The sequence below is a fragment of the Sturnus vulgaris genome, chromosome 17 (genome assembly GCF_052056855.1).
Source record: "Sturnus vulgaris isolate bStuVul1 chromosome 17, bStuVul1.hap1, whole genome shotgun sequence".
Classification (NCBI taxonomy): Eukaryota; Metazoa; Chordata; class Aves; order Passeriformes; family Sturnidae; genus Sturnus; species Sturnus vulgaris.
The window spans coordinates 14,873,854-14,894,184 of record NC_142259.1 but is presented as its reverse complement, the minus strand read 5'-3'; the positions used below and the strand labels follow the sequence as shown (position 1 = coordinate 14,894,184).

Genomic DNA, 20,331 nt, shown 5'->3' with positions numbered 1-20,331 from the left:
TGAGGTCCCTTCCACCCCCAACCATTCCAGGATTCTGTGATCATCAGCACCAAAGGCTCTGCTTTTACCAGCTACACTAAAAGGTTTTTACAGCCAAGGTTATGGAGGCTTTGTGGTGATCAGGATGAATCCAAACCAGCTGACAGGATGGAAACACCAAGCCAGGCTCGTGTCACAGAACACCCTCAAGAATTTTTCACCACAGGCTGTGAAACAGATGGGCAGAGATTCTAGGGATACACTCACACCAGGGATCAGAGAATCAGGGAATATCCTGAGCTGGGAGGGACCCACAGGATCACCCAGCCTGTTGAATCCAGAAATCTGGGATTTTTAAGCTTTCTGGCACTGAACCCCCAGGAGAACACTGCTTTGGACCTGAGCCCTTGGAGAAGGCTCCAAATTTGAGTGATGGAGTTAAAATCACTGGTGTGGAGTTAAATAGAAGTGTGTGATTGCACACGGTGAAGGGTTTGGAATTTGGGGTTTTTATAATACAGCAATGGGGATGGGACAAGATGGAAGATTTTGGGTGGTGTGTTTTTTTCAGTGTTCATCTTCCTTCTCCATGGTTTCAGGCAGCAGTTTTTGGTTGGACAGTCAGTGCTGCACTGAGGGTCACAGGGGTTTGGTTATTGAGTCAAAAGTATCAATAATATCGGTGTTAATTCTCTATTGGACTGTTTAGCTTTAAGAGACCTTGTAGCAGCTGGATTCAGCTCCACTTTGCTCACTTTTAGCTGTAGCCACAAGTGTTGCAGAGCTCTCTGTACTTTAGATAAGATTCAATAAACAACCAAGTCCACACACGAGAAAATTCGTTTCCTTCGTGTTTTAACCCCAACTCTGAGTGCAGACAGAAGACAAATCACTAATTCAGTGGTGCAAACAGCACCAGTGTCCCACTGTCCCTGCCCAGACCCCCCAAGAGCCCCACCCTGAGCATCCCTGGCAGCGCTGTCCAAACGCTCCTGGAGCTCTGGCAGCCTCGGGGCCGTGCCCGTTCCCTGGGGAGCCTGGGCAGTGCCAGCACCCTCGGGGGGAGGGAAGAACCTTCCCTGATATCCAGCCTGAGCCTCCCTGAGCATGAAGGAACCCAAACCCCACAGACACCCCTGGGCCCGTGCCCCAAATGCTGTTAATGATGAGTTCAGCCCCAAGAGGCCCGGGCTCCATCCTGGCCCTCCCTGGGTCCCTTCCAGCCCCTCCAGGCTGAGGACACAGCTCAGGAATTACACACTCCATCTTCTGTCGTCTGCTCCCCCGGAGGAAGCAAGGCTCCAAATTGAATTATCACAAAGAAATCAATTCCAGATCAAACCTCTGTGAAATTATAATTGCTTTAATGATCTGCAGGCTGGAATAGACAGGGCCCAGAGAAAGCATCATACACTTTCCCTCTTCAGTTCATAAGGCTCCTGTAGGAATCAGCCTTTGTTCACAGGGAGCATTAGTGTTTTCTAATTATGTATTAATTTAATCTACTATTAATTTTCAATTATTGTTATTACACAAGAACTTCCCTTTTCCCAAATGTGACTGCTGTGTAAGATGCTGAATTCCAAGCAGCTCTGGGGTGAGCTGACAAGCAGCTGCTTAGCCTTTAAAATGGGTAAAAAACCCCCCTTCAACAACCAATTTTGATGAAGACATTCCGACCAAACAAAAGTATATTAAAAAATAAAAGACACACACAAAACCTTTCTGACTCATCTGAAAATGAGCAGCATTTTACCAGCAGCCTGTTTAGCCTAAAGGCTTAAATCACTTAGGTATGGCGTGTCTGTGGAGATTCTCATTAGAATTGACATTTTGACAACTGCAAAAAAAAACTCTACAACAGCCCTGCTCACAACATGACGGGCAGTTTAAAAATAATTATCAACCACAGGACAAGGGCAGCCAGGGAAATGAAGTTTCACTGAAGTCTCTTCTTCCTAAGGATGGTATTTAGAAAATAATCAACCATCCTTCCTTAATTAATTGAAGATGCAAAAATAGCTCTGGATTTTCAGCATTACACGGGAGCAGAAGGGACGGGGCTGTAAGCAGAGCTGCCCTGGATGGGCAGCAGAAATCTCTCAGTGTGGGGGGATCGAATTCTTGGATTTCACATTGCAGAGACTCTGCTCATCAGAAAGCTGCTGGCACTGAGGGTGGACCCTCCTCACTATGAAAACATCCAAGGTGCCCAGGGGAAGCTCCTGAAAAACAGATTATATCAAACCCAAGTGGCTTGGTGGGTGCTGCCTCTCCCAGGGACGAGGCTGCCCAGAGGGAATGCAGGGTGCCTGTGCCTGCTCCTGCCTTGGCACAGGATCCTCAGATTTGCCATGAGCAGCCAGAATCACATCCAAGAATTAGAAAACCAGGGAGGCTCTCCAAAGGCTGCAATAGCTTTGCAGCAGAGGGACTCACGCTCATTTGCAGTGAATACAAAACAAGGAATTAGATAATCCTGGAAATAAAGGCTCAGGAAGTGCCTTTGGCTCTGCTGGTCCAACAGCAGCAGGATGAGCCCAGCAGAGCAGAGACCACAGAGCAGCAGAGTGACAAACAGAGCCCCTGGGGCAGCAGCACCGACCCTGCACCATTCCCAGCAATAATCCTGCACCATCCCAGCACCATCCCAACACTGACCCTGCACCATCCCAGCACCATCCCAGCACCATCCCAGCACCGACCCTGCACCATCCCTGCACCATCAAGCCCCTGGCAAGAGCTGACCCACAGGACATCCCCAGGCACATCCCCTCTGAGACCCCTGGGCCACCACTGAGCTGGGCTCAGCTCCTACATCCCACTGAGGTGACAGAACAGCCCAGGCTGAGGGCACAGGGAGCACCCCAAGGTCTGTGCCCCACTCCCTGAATTACACAGCCTAAATCCCTGCAGGGAAACTTGGACAAGTCTGCAGAACACAAGGAATAGGAGAAACCTGGGGTTTTTGAGGAATAATAAAGTCTAAGGTTACTTCACGAGGTCAAGAAGGTTTCTTTTGAGCCGTGGTCCAGGTGTGCTGTCTGCCAACACTCCTGCCCTGTCAAAGCCCCATTTATCACAGAGCTCCCTTCTTCTATTATGTGTATTCTTCTATTATGTTCTATTACAGTGTATCAAAACAGCTGTAATGAAACCAGAATTACTCCCAACTTGGACCAGAACATCAGCAAGCCAAGCTCAGCTCATCAGCTGCACAACTGTTCTGGCATGGAAAAGGCACACAGGGAATAAAATCTTCCTGATATTCCTGTGGATCACCCCTGGTATCTCCAGAGATAAAGATCAAAAACTGGCAAACTGAAGAGGTGATAACTCAGGACATCTTCAAAAATGAGTACCCTCACAGCCCCTTCCAGTGCCCTAAAGGGGCTCCAGGAGAGCTGAGGTGGGACCTTGGACAGGGATGGAGGGACAGGACACAGGGAATGGCTTCCACTGCCAGGGGCAGGGAGGGATGGGATATTGGGAAGCTGGGAGGGAGGAGAGGGGCTGGGATGGAATTCCCAGAGCAGCTGTGGCTGCCCCTGGATCCCTGGCAGTGTCCCAGGCCAGGCTGGGCATTGGGGTTGGAGCACCCTGGGACAGTGGGAGGTGTCCCTGGCCAGGGCAGGGGGTGGCACTGGGGGGGATTTAAGGTCCCTTCCAACCCAAACCATTCTGGGATTCTCTCACAGACAGCACACAGTGGAATTCAAACAGGAAGCAGGGATATGAGAGTGCCCATGAAGTGTGAAAAGACTTCACATGGGAGCACAGGCACACACTGCTCCTACAGAGACCAAGGCTGAGGATGTATCCCCACAACACCCCAAGGCTCCTCAAACTCTAGTTCGGATTTTTTCATATCTACCATAACCTCTTCCCTGTGCTGCCTGTCCAAGTTCATTGCAACAGTGAATGAGCACACAGAAATCAAGAACACAACAGGGAAGCCTTAAGGATTTCACTGGCTTTTGGGGGGTCTAAATCGGAATGTAATTTAAAAATATAAGAGAAAACTCCCCTACCTTCATCAGCTGCAAAGGTGCAGCACAGCATTTAAAGAGACCATCAGGAACCTGAAGGTGCAGCACGGGTCTGTCCAGACATGCACTACAAGGTCACCAGCTCCCACCACCTCCCAAGGCTTGGCAGTGTTTATTATTTGGGTTCCTGACACTTGGGGCTCATGAGGTCAAGCAACACGAAAATCCTGAGGCTTTTGAGGTTTTTTTTCTCCTATGCCTGCAGCTGGCCATCCTGCTGAAATAGCTGCAAGAATAAATCTTGCCGAATAAATCTTGAAAACAACATCCCTGGAGGAGGCCAGGCAGCAAAAGGTAGAGAGGAAAGAAAAGCACAACACTCAAAAAATAACACAGAATTTGAAATCATGAGACCACTCATTTGGGGATATTTATCCTAGAAAAGAAAAGGGTAACAAAAACCCACCAAGAATGGAAGACATATATGGATGGCAAAAGTTTATTGCAAGATATTTTACTCAAGTGAGTACCACAAATAGGAATGAGGTTTGGTTCAATATTTGAGCTGGTTGTGCCAGATTATTACTTTGAAATAGCTGCAATTCCACCCAAGGGAAACGTGCAGAAGTGATGGGACAGTTCAGATGTGCAGGGCTCCTGCTTGAGCCTCACAGATGAGCCAGGTTGGAAAAGACCTTGGAGATCATCAAATCCAACCCATGAGCCAGCACCTCCTCATCCAGTAAACCTTGCCCAGTCTTTTTTAAACACACCCAGGAAGGTGATCACACCTGACTCCTGAGCCCTCCTCAGTCCCCACCACCCAGCCACCATGAAAGCAGCACAATTCTTCCCAAAAGGGACAACAAAGTGACTTCTGCCATCTCCCGAGCCCCTTTCCAAGGGGGAGAGGGTGCCACACATGGCCAGCAGCACTGACAGCTCCAGCCTGGGCTGCAGCAGCTCCCCCCTGTCCCTAACACACAGATAAATGCAAAGTCTGGTCAAATTGCTTGGGCTGGTATGTTTTCTGCCTTCCTTTAAACCAAGTAACTCATGCTAATCTGCAGCTAAATCCCACCATCCCAGAGGCACTGCTGACATCAGTCAGGAAATAATTCCCATTCCAAGGGACAAATCAGATCCTATTGACAAAATCCAGTGTCACATTTTTATTTAAAGGAGTCTCGGGCTCTGCTGAACAAGCAGGAGACACCTTGTTTTGAGCATTATTTCAAGGATGGCCAGATCTGAGCTGCCCCCAGAGGAGCAGGCTGGTTTTGGCAGGGTCATGTTTTATACATGACCCAGCACTGCAGCTTCTGCAGCTCACAGCTTTGAAGAGTTATTGTTTATGGATGGGGGATTTTAATAAACTGGAGCAAGGAGGGGATGCAGGATTCCCAACTTCTGTGGCATTCCCAGATGATTTAAGATCAAAATAATCTGTGTGTGCAGGAGACAAATCAAAGCACAGCCTTAGTGGCAGCCTGGGGTGGCAGCAGAGTGACAGCAGCACTTCTCAGCTGAGCACAGACACTCCTACTCCTTTTTACCACTACAGGTTCATGGGACAACCTCCAGGGAGTGCTGGAGCTCCTGGACTCCGAGCAGGGTGGTTTGCTACTGAATCAGCAGCAGGGATGGACAAGGCTCCAGGGGGAGCCTCCCTAGGCAGGCAGGTGTGGAATCCAGCCCAAAGGCAGCCCCAGGGGCAGTTCCAGTTCAATTCCACCCTGCCTTGCACAAGGAGCAGCCAGACAGAAAATGACTGCAGAAGGTGAATCAATTCCTCTTAGAAAAGGACTGGAGGCACAGGGTGGTGGCAGGGTCAAGGACAGAGTCTGGCAGACTTGTGACAATCCCAGGACTTCTGTGGCCCTCGCTGCTCCTCCCGAGTTGTGACAAAAACCATTCCAATAGCTCGGGCAGAGGACTCATTTCATTGCAGTCCTAAGGAGGGAGAGAACAAGCAGGCTGCTGGGAGAAGCAGCCTGGTTCTGCAAGCAAACACATCCCAAAATTCCAAGAACGCAGAGCTGCTGCCTCCAGCTGGGACACAAACATCACCTCCCTGGCACCTGAGAGCAGCTGTGCCCAGTCCCTGTGCAGGGAGAGGCTCTCAGGGCAGGGTGGTGCCACCCCCCAAGGGCCAGCACAGCACTGGTCCCAGGGTGGAACTGGCTGCATGGGCTCCTCTGGAACCACAGAAAGGCCCAGGGACACTCACCAGAGCCAAGGAGAGATGTCCCCAAAGTGTCTGTACCTTCCAAACACCTGAACTTTGCTGTTTTTGGCAACTGAGACCTCCAAGGTCTTTGCCAGGAGAAAACCAGCCCCAACAGCTGAGGAGTCAGTCCTTCACAAGGTTCTTTTCCATGGACAGAGGGTCCTGGTAAATGCAAAATCCTCTTTAGCTCTGAACTTTCAGGAGGAAAACCTCCTCAAAGCACTAAACTCAGCCTTAGCCCATCTTCTCCCACCTGGGTTTACAGCAAGTGAACAAAGGCTTTGAGGAGCTGCTGGGATGCTCAGCCAGGCTCACTCCCCTTGAGGCACAAACTTCCTCCAAACCCTTCTCAGAGGGACTTTCTGCCGTGCAAATGTTTGACATTTGCTGTTTTGGCCAAAGCAATCATTTCACTTCTGCTGTGAACGCAGAGAATGGCACAGGATCCTTCCTCCCTCCCTATTTTCATCTCTAAAAATAAGGAGTTTACACCCTGCTTTTAAAATCAAGTCAGGAGAGAACTGCAAAATACTCGAGTACCTCTGTTTTCTTCACAACCAGAACAGCTGAGAGACCCTCAAAAGCTGAGGGGATTCCACTTGTGAGCTCACCAGAACCCAGAGCACTGCAAATTCACCCCCTGCTCTGCTCTCTGCCTCCACTTTAAACCCCCACAGTCTCCACCCCATCTCCCACCCAAAACGAGCCCAGATTTCCTGGTGGGACTCCTGACTCACCAGCACATTTTCCTTTCAAAGGTCAAAACAAATGTGCTGAGGCAATTGGGATTTCATTAGTTCCCTCTTAGTTTCAGTTGATCAGCAGGAGTTTAAGAGATTGGTTGCACTCTGGAGCTTCCCTAACAAGGCACTCTCCATCTTATTTAGGAAGAAGGGAAGGAGCAGCCATGGGAAACGTCTCATCCCTGGATCTGTGGCTGCACAGCAGCACAGAGAGCTGCACTGGGATGTCCTCACACTCATTTACACCCTGAGCAGGACTGCAGCTGCCATTCTTGTAGGACAAGCAATTTTCAATTATTCCAATTTCCCTTCAAGTGTTCCAACACTGCTCGTTTCCATGCAGCTCTGTGAATTCCAGAGTCCATTTCCTCACACTGGAAGCCTACTCCAACCCAAGAGCAATGCTCCCAAATCCATGGATCACTCACAGCCAGAGCAGTGCTCCAGCCACCAGGAGCTGCTCATTGCCACTGTCCCGAGCCCCTGGCTGCTCATCCAGCTGCTTCAGCCCTTCCCATCCCATCTGGAGTCTCAGTGCTTGTAGACAATCCTTCCTTCCTCGGCTGAATCCTTCCTTTGCTCATTTTCAGGTGGCAGGTGAAACCCTTCCTTCAGTTCAAATGTTTCTTGGTAAGACTTTTGGAGCAGGCAGAACAATTTTAATACTGGAAATATCTTCCCCCTTGCACTGGGTTGCATAAGAACATCCACATATCCATCTTGATCTGCTCCCCCTCTGCCACTGCTCCACTCGTGGTTGCTTCCAAGGTCATCTCAGCTAAGGAAAAGTAACATGGGCAGCAAAGCCAGTTCCCTCTTGGGATTTAAATGAACCTTAGGTGCTCTGTTTATCTGTTTTTAATGGATGTTCAGAGACCTATTTTCAACCTCTCCCTCCAAAAAAGCCCCTTCCGTGAGAAAGAGAGCTCCTCCATCACCCCCTGAACGTCAGGACTGGAGACAGAAGGAACTGCCAGCACAAAGCAGCCAGACTGGTTTAGGTCTCCTGTTCCATGGCTGGGATCAGACTGAGGGACCAGAGGACACAAACACTGCGATCTGGGGCTGTGTCCATCAGCAAGGGAAGACTCTCCACTGCTCTAAAAGGTGTTAGATCACATCCCTAACTTGCTCCTGGCCATGACAGGTCGCTTCTTTCCAACTCATTTTCTCCTCCACCACTGCCAGAGTCAGAAGAGGTCAAGGAATCCCAGAGCAGGGGGAGGAAAGGGGAGGGAGAGGCATTTGCATGTGAAGAAACACAGCAAGAGGAACACGGGCTGCAGAGATCAGGAACAGGCTTTGCAGTGGGAGCAGAGCAGGAGGCAGCTGCTGGAAGCAGGGCAGGGAAGCATTTAGCATTTCCAGCTGCAAGGCTAATCTGATATGACACTGAATCAAGCCTGGATACGCAGCTCTGATAAATCCTTCATCAATAAAGCTCATTGTCACAAACCTGGAGCACAGCAGGAAGGCAACAAACTTCACCTGCACACGCAGCCCCCGGGGGCCTTCCCCAAGGACATTCCTCATGGAGGCAGCATGTGAATTTTGTGATCCTCCCTCGCCGGCTGCAGCGAGGAAACGCTGTCAAGTTTAGTCTTCGTAAAGAAGCAACTACACATCTGACCTACATAGAGTGCACAGATGTGAGTAGCCTCGCACAGCACGCCACAGATTATTTTTTTTTAATGCAGAAAAAAATTAAACACCACCTGCTTTGCCTGGGAATGTGCAGGAACAAAAGGCAGCTGTGCACAGGAGTGCTGTACCAGGATTCAGATGGGAACTCAGGAGCAGCATTGTCCATCTTTTTTTGTTTCAATACACTTCCCAGGCTGGACAGGGATTGGAGCAAGCTGGGATACTGGAAGGAGTGGAATGGGATGATCATTAAGGTCCCTCCAACCCAAACCACTGCAACACTCCATGATTTTCAAGACTGGGACCCAGCTTTTGCTCCCAGGACAGCCAGCCCTGTAACCTTGGGCAGGAGTGGGAAGGATTGACATCCATCCCCCAGGGATCCTCCCAGGATGATTAATGGCACAGGGACAGAGCCCTGGGGCTGCTGAATCAGGGGACAGGCACAGCACTGCTGCAAAACCTCTTCACCTGAAATAAGCTGCACACTCCTGCAGCACCCGGGTGACCTGGGTGACAAAGCCCAGGTCCATTAGGACACGGTGGGGTCAGGCTCTTCTCCCAGGGAACAAGCAACAGGATGACACTGCCTGAAGCTGTGCCAGGGGAAGTTTGGATTCAGTCTTAGGGAAAATCTCTTCACTGAAAGAGTGCTCAGGCATCAGGGCAGGCTGCCCAGGGAAGCAGTGCAGTCACTGCAAGTGTTCAAAAACAACGTGGATGTGGCACCTGGGGACATGGGCCAGTGGCAAAGATGGTGCTGGTGTGAGAGGTCTTTCCTAACCTCAGTGATTCTGTAATTTCAGGTGTCTATTACCTCCCAGAGCTGAACCCTAAGACAAAAAAGGTGAGAAAATCAGTCCATGTAGCACCAGGAAACAGGTGCAGATTTGCCAAGGAGGGGGCTCAGAGCAGGGCCAGCTCCTCAGCCCAGCACTAACCCAACAGAAACGGCTGCTATGCAGCTGCCCCGAGAGAAATGCCACATGCCAGGCATTGCCCAGGGTCCAGTCCCTCCGAGAACATCAGCTGTGACAGGGCCAAGCCCCAGGAACGGGGTGGGAATGGCCAGGAGGGACCTGCAGGTCCGGGGAGGCCAGAGCAGCACAGCAAACGGCACCCACGGAGCTGAGCCCTGGCCTGTGCCCAGCTCTGCTCTGCCAAGGCCAGGCCGAGTCACAAGCCCTCCTACCTGTGATATATTTAGAGCATCAGTGCCAGGGCCACTCTGCTCCTCAGCAAGCCCACAGCTTCAGATACCACCCTGCTGCAAGGGCAAATGGCAGCACTGGCTACCAAGTCCTACAAATTTCTCTTTTTGTTTTCGAGGTGGGAGCAAAAAGCAACTCTAGAGAGTGGGAAATCTTATCAATACCTCGTGGTTGCCTTTATTCTCACTTGATAATTTTGAGCAAGCAAAATTCGAGGGATGAACAAGAATTCAAGGAAGTGATCACAGCAGCAAGCCTGCCAGAGCTCAAGGGATACTTGGACAATGTCTCAGGCACAGGGTGGGATAGCTGGAGTGCCCAGGAGCTGGACTCAATCCCTGTGGGTCCCTTCTAATAAAATTAATTAATTGATTTGCATCAGTTTTATCAGCTCGTCTATTTGCTGGCGATTCCTCTTGCTCATGACTCTGAGACTCAGAGTAAAAGAAGAAGTTGACAAGCTTCAGGGAAAGAAAAAAAATAATATCCAAACTTATTGCCTGATTTAACCTGGAAATTGATAAAGCAGCCACTAGCAGCATGGCTCCCTGCACCTCGGCAGCATCAGCCTGTTTGTGTCCCCTGTTAGAACCAATTCCAGCATGGGCTGAGGGCATCTACTTCCAAAAACAATTCCTTTTAACAAAACCTCACTGGATCTAAAGGCTGTTTGTCCTTACTGCACAAGGCTTTCTCTCTCACATCACTGTCACATTACTACAGGTTGTGGAGATGCTCAGGAATGCTCCCGTCCTGTTACAACCCAGGAAAGAATTTAAAATTTACTGTATTTATAAGATGGCTGGGCTGCTTTTCCCAACTGCATTTTGCCCTGGGATATGGCACCTCCCCAGCCTGAGCAGCCTGTAAAAGTGGTTCAGCCTCTTTTTGGGGACTTGCAGAGAAAAGGCTTTGTGTAAACATGCAATATTTACTCCCCAACATGCTGTAGTTCAGCAACCCAGCTGTGCAGACTTGGGGCAAGCCATAAATTACTCATATCACTGAGTGGGTAAAAGCCTCTGACTTGCTGAGCCACAATCCCCTGCACCAGTGCCTCACAACAAACTATAAAATATAGATGTTTATGCTACATATAAGGCTAAAATCTATTAACTCTGAGGTCACACTGGTTTTCCTCCTCTTGCAAATGAGGAGTTGAAAAGGCAGAGAGCATCAGCACACAGAAGGGCATGGGGATATGGAACCTGCAAATTGAACTGCAGAGGGAGATTGGAATGAGATGAGCCTTAAGGTCCCTTCCAACCCAAACCACTGTGTGACTCTGTGATATGACAAATAAAAATGATATGATAAATAAAAGCAATGAGTGCAGACACCAGCCTGGATCACACAGCTCAGGCTGCTGCATCCCCTTCCCTGAGCCAAACTGCTCAGCCCAAGCCCTGCAGGACCTCCTGTCAGCAGGGCTTTGGGACATGCACCGGGGACAGGGTGACTGTGCACATCAATACCTGCTCCTTCCCAGCTCCACTTGGGGGAGGGACCAGTTACCAAGAACGTGTTAACAACAGCACCACAAAAAACTGTGTCTGCATAAAGGAGCATCAGAAACCTGCTCCAAATGATTGATTAAACCTCCCTGCCTGTTCAGCTGTAGCTCTGGGCTTTTCCATGCTGAATTAACCACCTCTGCTGTCTGCTGCCTGTTTGACACAGAATAAATGTTCTGCTCTTAGCAAGTGCTTTTTTCCCAGGTCTCAGTGCTCAAATGGCAAAGGAAGAGATCAAAGTTTCTTTTCCAAACCTCCCTGCCAGCAGCTGCCAGTGTCAGACATCACCTCACCTCTGCATGCCACTGTCTGAACGGCATCATGCCACGGAGCCCCCCAGCCCTTCCCGAGAGAGCAGCAAGAAGAAAGATCCCACTGCTGCAATAAGGGCAGAAAAAGTCCTTTTCAAACAGGATCCTGCTCCCCAAATGGAACACTGGTAGATCCTGCCTCGAAATTAAGTTGCACTTTGGCTTTTATCTTTCCTAGAATCCCTGCTTTGCAGACTGGGCTGTAAGATGAATCCAGGAGAACTGGGCAAAAACATGAGAGCAGCTGATTTATACCTTGGCTGGAAGAGCTTTAATTCTCCCAGACCATACACACAGCCCGTTCATTGGGGGGGGAAAAAGGTAATTTAAAATATCTTTCCTAATGTCTGCTGGCAGAACAAAGATGAAGGACTGTAGGAGATGATCAGTGTTTAAGCCCATCTTTAAAGCTGCAGATTTGGGGAGCTGCTGAAGATAAACAAGCAATTGGGGCCCAGGAGCCAGGCTAAAAGCTGACAGAGAAATTGCTTTTTCCAAAGCAAACAGAAGGCAAGGAATGGCTCCGTTCACAAAGGCTGGGCTCACTCCCTCGTAATACGAGTAGGGCAAGGGACCAAATTTAATTTCTTCCTCACAACAAGTTTAATTAAATCATCTAAGCCCTCCGTGCCTGTCTCCTGCCGTGAGGTGTGGCTGTGCTCACAGGAGGTATCAGCAGACTCGCCCTGGTCCCCCTGGCCTCGCAGGAAAAGCTGTTTATGCTGCAGTCAGGTGGCTGGGGAGCTCTGGCTCCTCATGAACAGCAAAACACACAAATCCCACCTGTGATGGGCAGCAGGGGCAGCAGCCACATCCCTGGAGATGCTCCACAGCATCACCTGCACAGGGGAACATCCCAAGGGGAGCCTGTCCTCAGCCACTCCTGTGCCCCGAGGATGCCCAGGTGCCACCAGAGGTGCAGGATGGACACTGACTGCAGGGTGTGACCTGCACCAAGGATCTGCCATCATAAACAGACATTTCAGAGCCACTGCCTTGACTCTGGACAAGGGATGGAGGGACAGGACACAGGGAGAGGCTTCCCACTGACAAAGGGCAGGGTTAGTGGGATACTGGGAGGGAATTCTGCCCTGTGAGGGTGGGCAGGGCTGGCACAGGGTGCCCAGAGCAGCTGTGGCTGCCCCTGCATTCCTGGCAGTGTCCAAGGCCAGGCTGGAGCAGCCTGGGACAGTGGAAGGTGTCTCTGCCATGGCAGGGGGTGGCACTGGTTGGGCTTTAAGGTCCCTTCCAACCCAAACCATCCTGGGATTGTCTCAGAGCCATCACAGAGACAGGCGAGGCTTTATTAGCCTGTTGAAACGTGTGAGCACAAGAGCTGCACTCTTTGGAGCAGAAGTTGAAAATTATAAACAACAAAAACTTAAGTTTGAATTACTAGAAGAGCTCAAGGGGATTTCTGCCATGCTTACAGATTTTACCAACTTCAGAAGGAGCTTTGGGAGCTGTAAGAGCTCCAAGCATTGCAGATTGCTGCAGCACCAACAAAAATACTTGTTTTACAGCAGACACAGCTCCAGGGACAGGACCAGGAGCTGCTGAAGCACCAAACCCCTCCAGTGCTGCCCCTCAGCAGGAACACAGCTCAGGCCAGGCAGCACCATCAGCTCTGCGAGGTCTGCCCCACAGCAACCACTGAGAGTTTTTCTACATTTGAAAAAAACTATTATGTTTGAGCACCAACCAGCTGCAGTCTTTTACACAGGAGCCACATCCTGGGCCAGAAGAGTCACACTGAAATGCTGTCAAGTGGAAGATGCCACCAAAGGGCAGGTGAAAGGCAGCTCTGAGCACTCTGAGCCAGCGCTCCCCACATCCTTCCAAAGAAACTTTTCCTCTCACAAACGCTCCCAAGACAGCTTTCAGAAGAAAGTTTGCTAAAGACAGAAGGGCAGCACAAGACTTACACTAATAAAGACATCAAGAGCTTTGGTGGGAGAGACCTGCAGCCACCTCCTCTGTCCACCCTGTGACCTTTGCCAACCAACCTGAACTCAGGAATTCCCACATTAAAATGGACAACAACGGTTCCACAACCAGTGTCCACTGCCAGCTCTGGAACACGTTCTCTTGCAGAAATGGTCTCCTGTAGAAGTGCCAGCAGGCAGAGCCCAGGGGGAGGATGCTCTCCTCCAGGGAGGGTGGGGGAATCCTGACCCAGCAGGAGGCAGAGCTGCACTGCCTCAGTTATTGCTCCTGCTCACACATTTAACCCGGCCATTCTCATTCTGCCTGCACCAGCAACCCGAAAATGAGTTCTCATTCATTCCCAGCGAGGCTGTATTTGTTGAAATGTAAGCTGCTTGCAAAAGCATCAGATGAAGCCCTGGCATTCCTCAGCTCCTTTTGTTTGGTACCATCCCCACATGGAGGTGATGCTGCAGATACCACCTGGGAGTCACTGAATTCACACAGACACAGCCCAGAGGTGCCCATCTATTTACCTTACTCTTGGTAGAAATAAACCCTAGCAACGTGGCATTGTGTTTTTTATTTTAAAACCAGATCTTTTGGAACAAATTAAAAAAAAAAAAAAACAAAAAACAAAACAAAACCACGAAGACAGACAGTTGTGCAGCATGACTGGTAAAGTCTGTGGATGTTCAGTAAAGGAAATGCTCTGCTGCAGGTGCAGGGATGCTCCTGGAACAGAGCTCGGCATCCTGCTGGACACATCCTGCCGGGCAGCTCCAGCAACAGACGGCAAGGAAAAGCCCAGAAACCAACCGGGAACCTTCCCTGCAAAGGAAAGGCCAAGTCTTGCCTCAGATCGCCAGCATCGCTTACCCCACACATTTACAACACGTTCTCAAGGCTTGCTTTAAAATAAATAATAAAATATTGGGATTCAGAGGTGCCAGGGTGGGAAGTACTGCAGCTCACAGGTGGAGAGGGTCCATCCAGTCCCCCAGGGAGCAGGACAGGCAGCATTGTGTGGGAGTTACACAAGAGCCCAAAGCGTGACTCGGGCTGCCCTTACAGCCCTTCCCCGGCCAGCCAGAGCCACGGCTGAGCCATCAGCGGCTCCCAGGGACAGCGGCGCTCCGGGTGTTAGGAGCAAGCTCCTGTTTGCTCTGTTAACTGTGGAAACCACCCTGGTTTTATGTTCATTGTTGCTGTTGTTCTGTTCCGATCCCCACTCCCTGGAATTGCCTTGCCATTGTGCCCTTTCCCTCCCCGTCGGTGACGCCTTCGCTGCTCCCAAAATGGTGCCTGGCAAATGAGAAGGCCGCAAGTGCTCATGGGACACACCTCAGTGACAAAAACCCCTAAAAACAAGGGGCCAAAATAACACCGAAAACCAAAAATGGTACTCCCAAGTAAGAAAAACAGTGAAGAAGATAGAATCACCAACCAGGACCCTCCTGCCTTGTCACCATGACTTAAAGAGCACCCGACGGACATGACACCCCTGGACTACGAACCCACCCTCACGTTGTAGGGACTCCTGTGGCGACAGGAGACCCAGCACGGCTGCACAGCAAAGGTCAGCTCACCCCGGGGGTGCGCGGGAGCCGCGGGTTATCCGCAAAGGCATTGGAATGGGAACCGCTCTCCTTGCCCTCATTCGTTGCACAGGGACACCTGCCCAGGTGACACCTCCTGCCCAGGTGAGGCAGCCGGAGCAGTTCTCCTACACCCGGAGCTGCTCCCACACCGGTTTTTCCACAGACCGTCCTCTCGTTCCATTTGAGAACCAGAAGTCGTTCCAACACTCGCAGGATTTCGCCTTTCCCTAAGAAGCCGCATGTCGCGGGGAGCTCACAGCACTCCAGACCGCACGCAGCAGACTTTCCTACATCCGTGCTCCAGCATCATCTGTTACATCCTGCACAATATTCCCCCAGCTCGGGCTCTGCAGGAGCAGCTCCTGTTGTTTGCCCACAGCCTGGCAGCACCAGGATACTCTTTCTGATTGTTTCAGGCTGCAAGTAACGTGAGAAGCCCCAAGAAAAGCTTTGGATTCATTACGTGCATGCAGGCTGGTCTCTGTGAAAGGAAACAGCCTTTGCTCAGCGTTTGAAGCCTTGGCTTTGGTATTTCCAACATCTCAAGTACTAAACTAGACACAGACAGATGTTAACTCTGCAGAACACACATCTAAGTCAATCCCTGCCGGTATCACCTCAATTCTGCCTTTTATAATGCACCTACAATTCATTTTCTATTGGAGATGGAGCTGGAAGACACTCAACCTTCTCATTAAATACATGCTTTCAGGTGAAACCCCCCGGCACTATTATTCACTGGAATTAAACAGGTACACCAGGACTGGTGGCAAAAATAAAAATAGCCCCAGCTCTGGCCACGCCGGGGAAGGCAGCAGCCTTCTGTACACAACAGCAAAATCAACTTAATCACAAATGACAACTTCTGAAAGCCTTTACTTTGGATTCATCCTTGGCATTTTTCTAGGCCAGCTTGAAAACAAAAGCTTTGTCTTCTTAAAATGCAATTGCCTGAGGCACCTCTAAAAAAAGTGACATAATTCAGGTTTGAAAAATGCCTCCTGGGTTTCAGATCCTCCTAAGAGCCTCTTTACTATTCATCTTGATTCAGATTACCCAGATCAGCATGAACTCTGCAGATTTAGCCCCTTCTACCAGCACAGGTATAAAATGCACACATTTAGGATTATTTTTTTTAAACTATATGATTAAAGTGCTACAGCTATAAAAAAAAGAACTTGTTACTGATCTGAATGGTTGCTCCCTCCCTTTTCTCCAGCAGGTTTATAAACATTCTCTGATGACAGTTTATTCTGAATTTCCCTCTGTTCAGCTTATTCCAGATTTTTTTTCCCCCAGCCTGTTTTTCTTCCTGCGTATTTTCAACCTTTTCATCACAAACCTCAAGCTGTGAGAAGAATGAGCAACTTGTTTTGGAATCACAATCTGATCCTAAAATTTGATTCTTGTTTCTTCTCCCTTGCACAAACCTTTTTTATTTCAGTAATTTTACAAGCAGTGACTTTGTGCTTCTGCAAATCCAGGAGCACAGCCCTGTGCCAGGAACTTGATGGGAGGGGGCAAGGAAGGAGAAGCTGCAATTCTCCAAGACAGATACAGCTACTTCCAATGCCTGTAATTAACACTTTGGATAAATCCACAGTACCTTCAGCATATCATAGATTTTTATACCTATAGGCTGTTTCCTTTGAGCAGATACGAATTTACTGCTAGGTCTGAAAACTCCTTAAGGCAGCCACCAGTAAAGAACTCAAATCAAAAGGAGTTTTGTTGCTTTTATTGAATGATTTGGGACAAGGAGAGCTGTAAGCTGTCTTGGTGATGGGAACACATGAGAGTCTTTTTTTGAATGATCAAGTCCCATCACTTACTCCACATAAACTGCTCTCTGTCAAGAGCTTTAATCCTCTCTTTTCAATCCCTAAATAAAACATCCTCCCCAAACTCACTGCTATTATCAGCCATTTCTAAAGAAAGCGGTTTTTAAGAGACACACCTCTTTCTGCTTTGCTGTTCCCCTGAAATCCAGCTCCAATATTATCCTGGCAGAAGTAAAACAGCAGCAATCCTCAGAGAGCTGGAGGAGTGTCTGAACACCCACCCCTCCCAAAGGAAGTGTGCACACAGGGCCCAAAGCAAGTCACAAAAAGGCTTCCAGGAACAAAAGCAAGAAGCCTTGTGACACATGTCACCCACAGCAGGCAGCCCACGAAGGTGCCACAGGGTCACACGTGTGAGGTTCTGCTCTGGCACAGCTCCTCAGCTCCCTCACAGCAGCAGCCCTTCCACGCCTGCACGCTCCTCATCCCAGAGCTCGCTGGGAAGCACAAATCCCAACGAAAAGCAGAATAAAGGACAGGGCAAAATGAAAGGCAAAGCACTATCTCCCCCTTCACTGTGAAGGGAGAGCAAGACTGGAGGCACCTGTGGCAGAGCTCAGCCCTCCCCGCAGCAGGGACAGTCCGGAGGTGCTGTCACAGCCAAGGAAAACAGGTTCAGCCAGGCTGCTGAGCCCAGGGCAAATGCCAAGGGTTTGTGCTGTCCCTGCCAGCTCGGGAAGGGCCGGCAGCAGTGTCCCACCTGCACAGGGTCCCCCACCTGCACAGGGTCCCCACCTGCACAGGGTCCCTCCCTGCCCGGCCATCGGGCACCACACGGGAGTCACTGGTGGGGGAAACACAAGCACGTCCTCAATATGAAATAAGAGGCTCTTTTCTTCTGGCCTTGGAAGTCAGCTCAAGGCAGCTGTGATGCCGTGGACTTCAGTCTCCTCCAAAGCCTGAGCAGCTGCTGGAGTGTGGGAAGGCCTCGGAGCCACAAGCAGCATGGGCTGGTTCCCAGCCCTTCCCTGTGCCAAAACCATGGCAGAATTATACTCAGAAGCGGTGGAGTCACCGTCCTTGGAAGGATTTAAAAGAGGTGTAGATGCAGCACTTGGGGACGTGGTTTAGTGGTGGGCTTGGCAGTGCTGGGTTAATGGTTGGACTCAATCTTAGCAGGCTCTTCCAACCTAAGGAATTCTAGGAGTCTGTGCTAAAGCACTGCAGCAAGCACAGCTGCGATGGGTCGTTCCTGCAGGTGGGCTCTTGCTCTTCAGAAGCAAGTCAGGAAAATAAAGATGCACGTCCGTCCACCCTGCTGTCCCTCCCGGCAGTTTGAGTCTCAGCTGGGCTTTCCAAAGAGGGAATCGGCCACCGGACCCCTTCCAAAGGCACGGCCAGATCCGATTGCTTCATACTCACCAAAGCTACTCAGGAGTAAGACCCGGAGTTTCACACAGCACCTCAAATCAATAGAATCACTGAGCTTGGAAAAGACCTCCAGAATCATCAAGTTCCAACCTCTGACCGAGTACCCCCATCCCCACTAAAACCGTACGGCTGAGTGTCACATCTACTCATTTTTAACATTCGCGAGGATGGTGACTCCACCACTTGCCGGGGGAGCCTGTTCCCAAATACAACTCCCGACAGGAATGAGCAGCCCCATCACAATCGCTCCGGCACGGCGCGCTGGATCCCGCAGGCTCCGCACGGCTCCGCGCCGCCCGGGCTCGGTATTCCGCCCGTTTGCTCGCTGCCAAGCCGCTCCCGGCCGCCCGAGGCCCCGCTGGCGGAGCAGCCGAGCATCTCCGGTTTGCAGGAGGCACAAAGTACCCCACGATGGTGCGGTCACACCGCGGACATCCCTCCCAAGCGTCCGGGACCCGCGCAGGGCTCAGCCCCGGAGCCATCGCCGGCCCCGGCGGGGTCGGACCCACCCGGCAGCCGCTCCCAGGCGCGGCACTTCCCCATCCCGCGGGCGCCGGCATCTCCCCTTCCCCGTTAAACGCAGAAAACGCGCATCGGGGATGGGAAAAACCTAACCACACGCAAGGAAACCGGTGGAGAAAGCGAAGATTGAAAAGGAAAAAAAAAAAAAATAATAATAATAAAGCGGCACTAAGTCACTAGCAGGGAGACCCGCGCTGCCAGCACGGACCGCACGCTCGGGCTGGCGGGAGCGGGCCCCACGGCAGGCGGGAGAAGGAGCGTGGGAAAGGGCGGCAGCACTCACCGGGCAGGTCGGTGCCGGGCAGGTCGGTGCCGTGCGGACGGAGGGCCCGGCCGGTCCCGCCTCGCCCGCGGGAGCCGCCGGCTCAGTGCCGTGCACCGCCCCGCGCCGCGGCTCCTTCCCGCCGACCGTACCACGGCTCCATGCCGGGGGGGACCCCCGAGCCGCTGACAGCCCGCCCCGCCGCCCGCCGCCCGCTCTCGCTGCTACCGAGGCGCGGCCGCAGCGATCCGCCCTGGCGGGGCTGTGCCGGGCAGGGCCGCGCCGCCGAGACTCGGCCCAGGGCAGCGCCGCTCGCCGCGCAGCGCCCGCTCCCTCCCGCTCCGCTGCCCGCGCGGTGGAAGAATCCAGAGCGGGGCGGGCGCGGGCGGGGCTGCTCCGGGCGCGGGTCCCCGTGCGGGGCCGGGCCGGGCCGGGCCGGGCTGCGCTCGGGCTCCCGGTGTTTGGGGTCCCGGCTCCTCAGCCGCTCCCAGCGCTCGCACCCGCACCCGCACCCGCACCCGCACCCGCACCCGCACCCGCACCCGCACCCGCACCCGCACCCGCACCCGCACCGCTCGCTCTTTGCCTACACCCGGTTCTCCGGAGCCGCAGCCGAAGTTCGCACCCGCGGCGTCCCCGCCGAGCGCGCAGCGGAGCCGCGGCTCCAGCCCGGCCGCTCTTCCCAGGGGCTCTCGGTAACAGCGCAGTGCTCAGCTCGGCTGCTCCTGGCACTCACCGGGAAGAATTCGGTTCTCTTGGGAAGATGATGTTTCCTGGCCGAAGTGACCGTCCAGCATTTCGCCGGGCTCTAAAGGCGTGGGAAGGCCAGGCGGAGAGGGACGGGCACACGCGGAGCCGTGCCGGGGGCTGGGGACAGCATCGCTCGCAGGTGGCACACGGCTTCCACGGCTCCCGCCGTGTGTGTGCTCCCAGCTCACGGCAGCGGGCTTCGGGTCACATCAATGCAAATAATTTCATGCAGCTGCTCTCAGCAGCGTGTTAGGGAAGGGCAAGAGCTCGCCAGCAGGAATGACACATCACACAGTCATAAATCATAGCGTCACCATCAACCATTATCCCGGCACTGCCACTAACGTTAGGTCCCCAAGTGTCACATCCTCACGGCTTTTAAATCCCTGCAGGGATGGTCGTTCCCCCACTGTCCTGGGCAGCTGTGCTGGGGCTGG

The 20,331-nt window shown here is 51.8% G+C and overlaps 1 protein-coding gene across 4 annotated transcripts in view; it reads right to left on the bottom strand.

The window, feature by feature from the left end:
• Positions 1–20,125, bottom strand: part of RALY (RALY heterogeneous nuclear ribonucleoprotein) — an 83,955-nt gene extending 63,830 nt beyond the window's left edge. For 2 of the 4 annotated variants that reach the window (XM_088175170.1, XM_088175173.1), the window contains exon 1: positions 19,166–19,283. The gene's annotated coding sequence lies outside the window, so the exon portion shown is untranslated. Of the gene's footprint in view, positions 1–19,165; positions 19,284–19,880 lie in introns of those variants that run through there. The other 2 variants (XM_014876129.2, XM_088175171.1) reach the window with 2 other exon arrangements.
• Between the last annotated feature and the right edge of the window lie 206 nt (positions 20,126–20,331).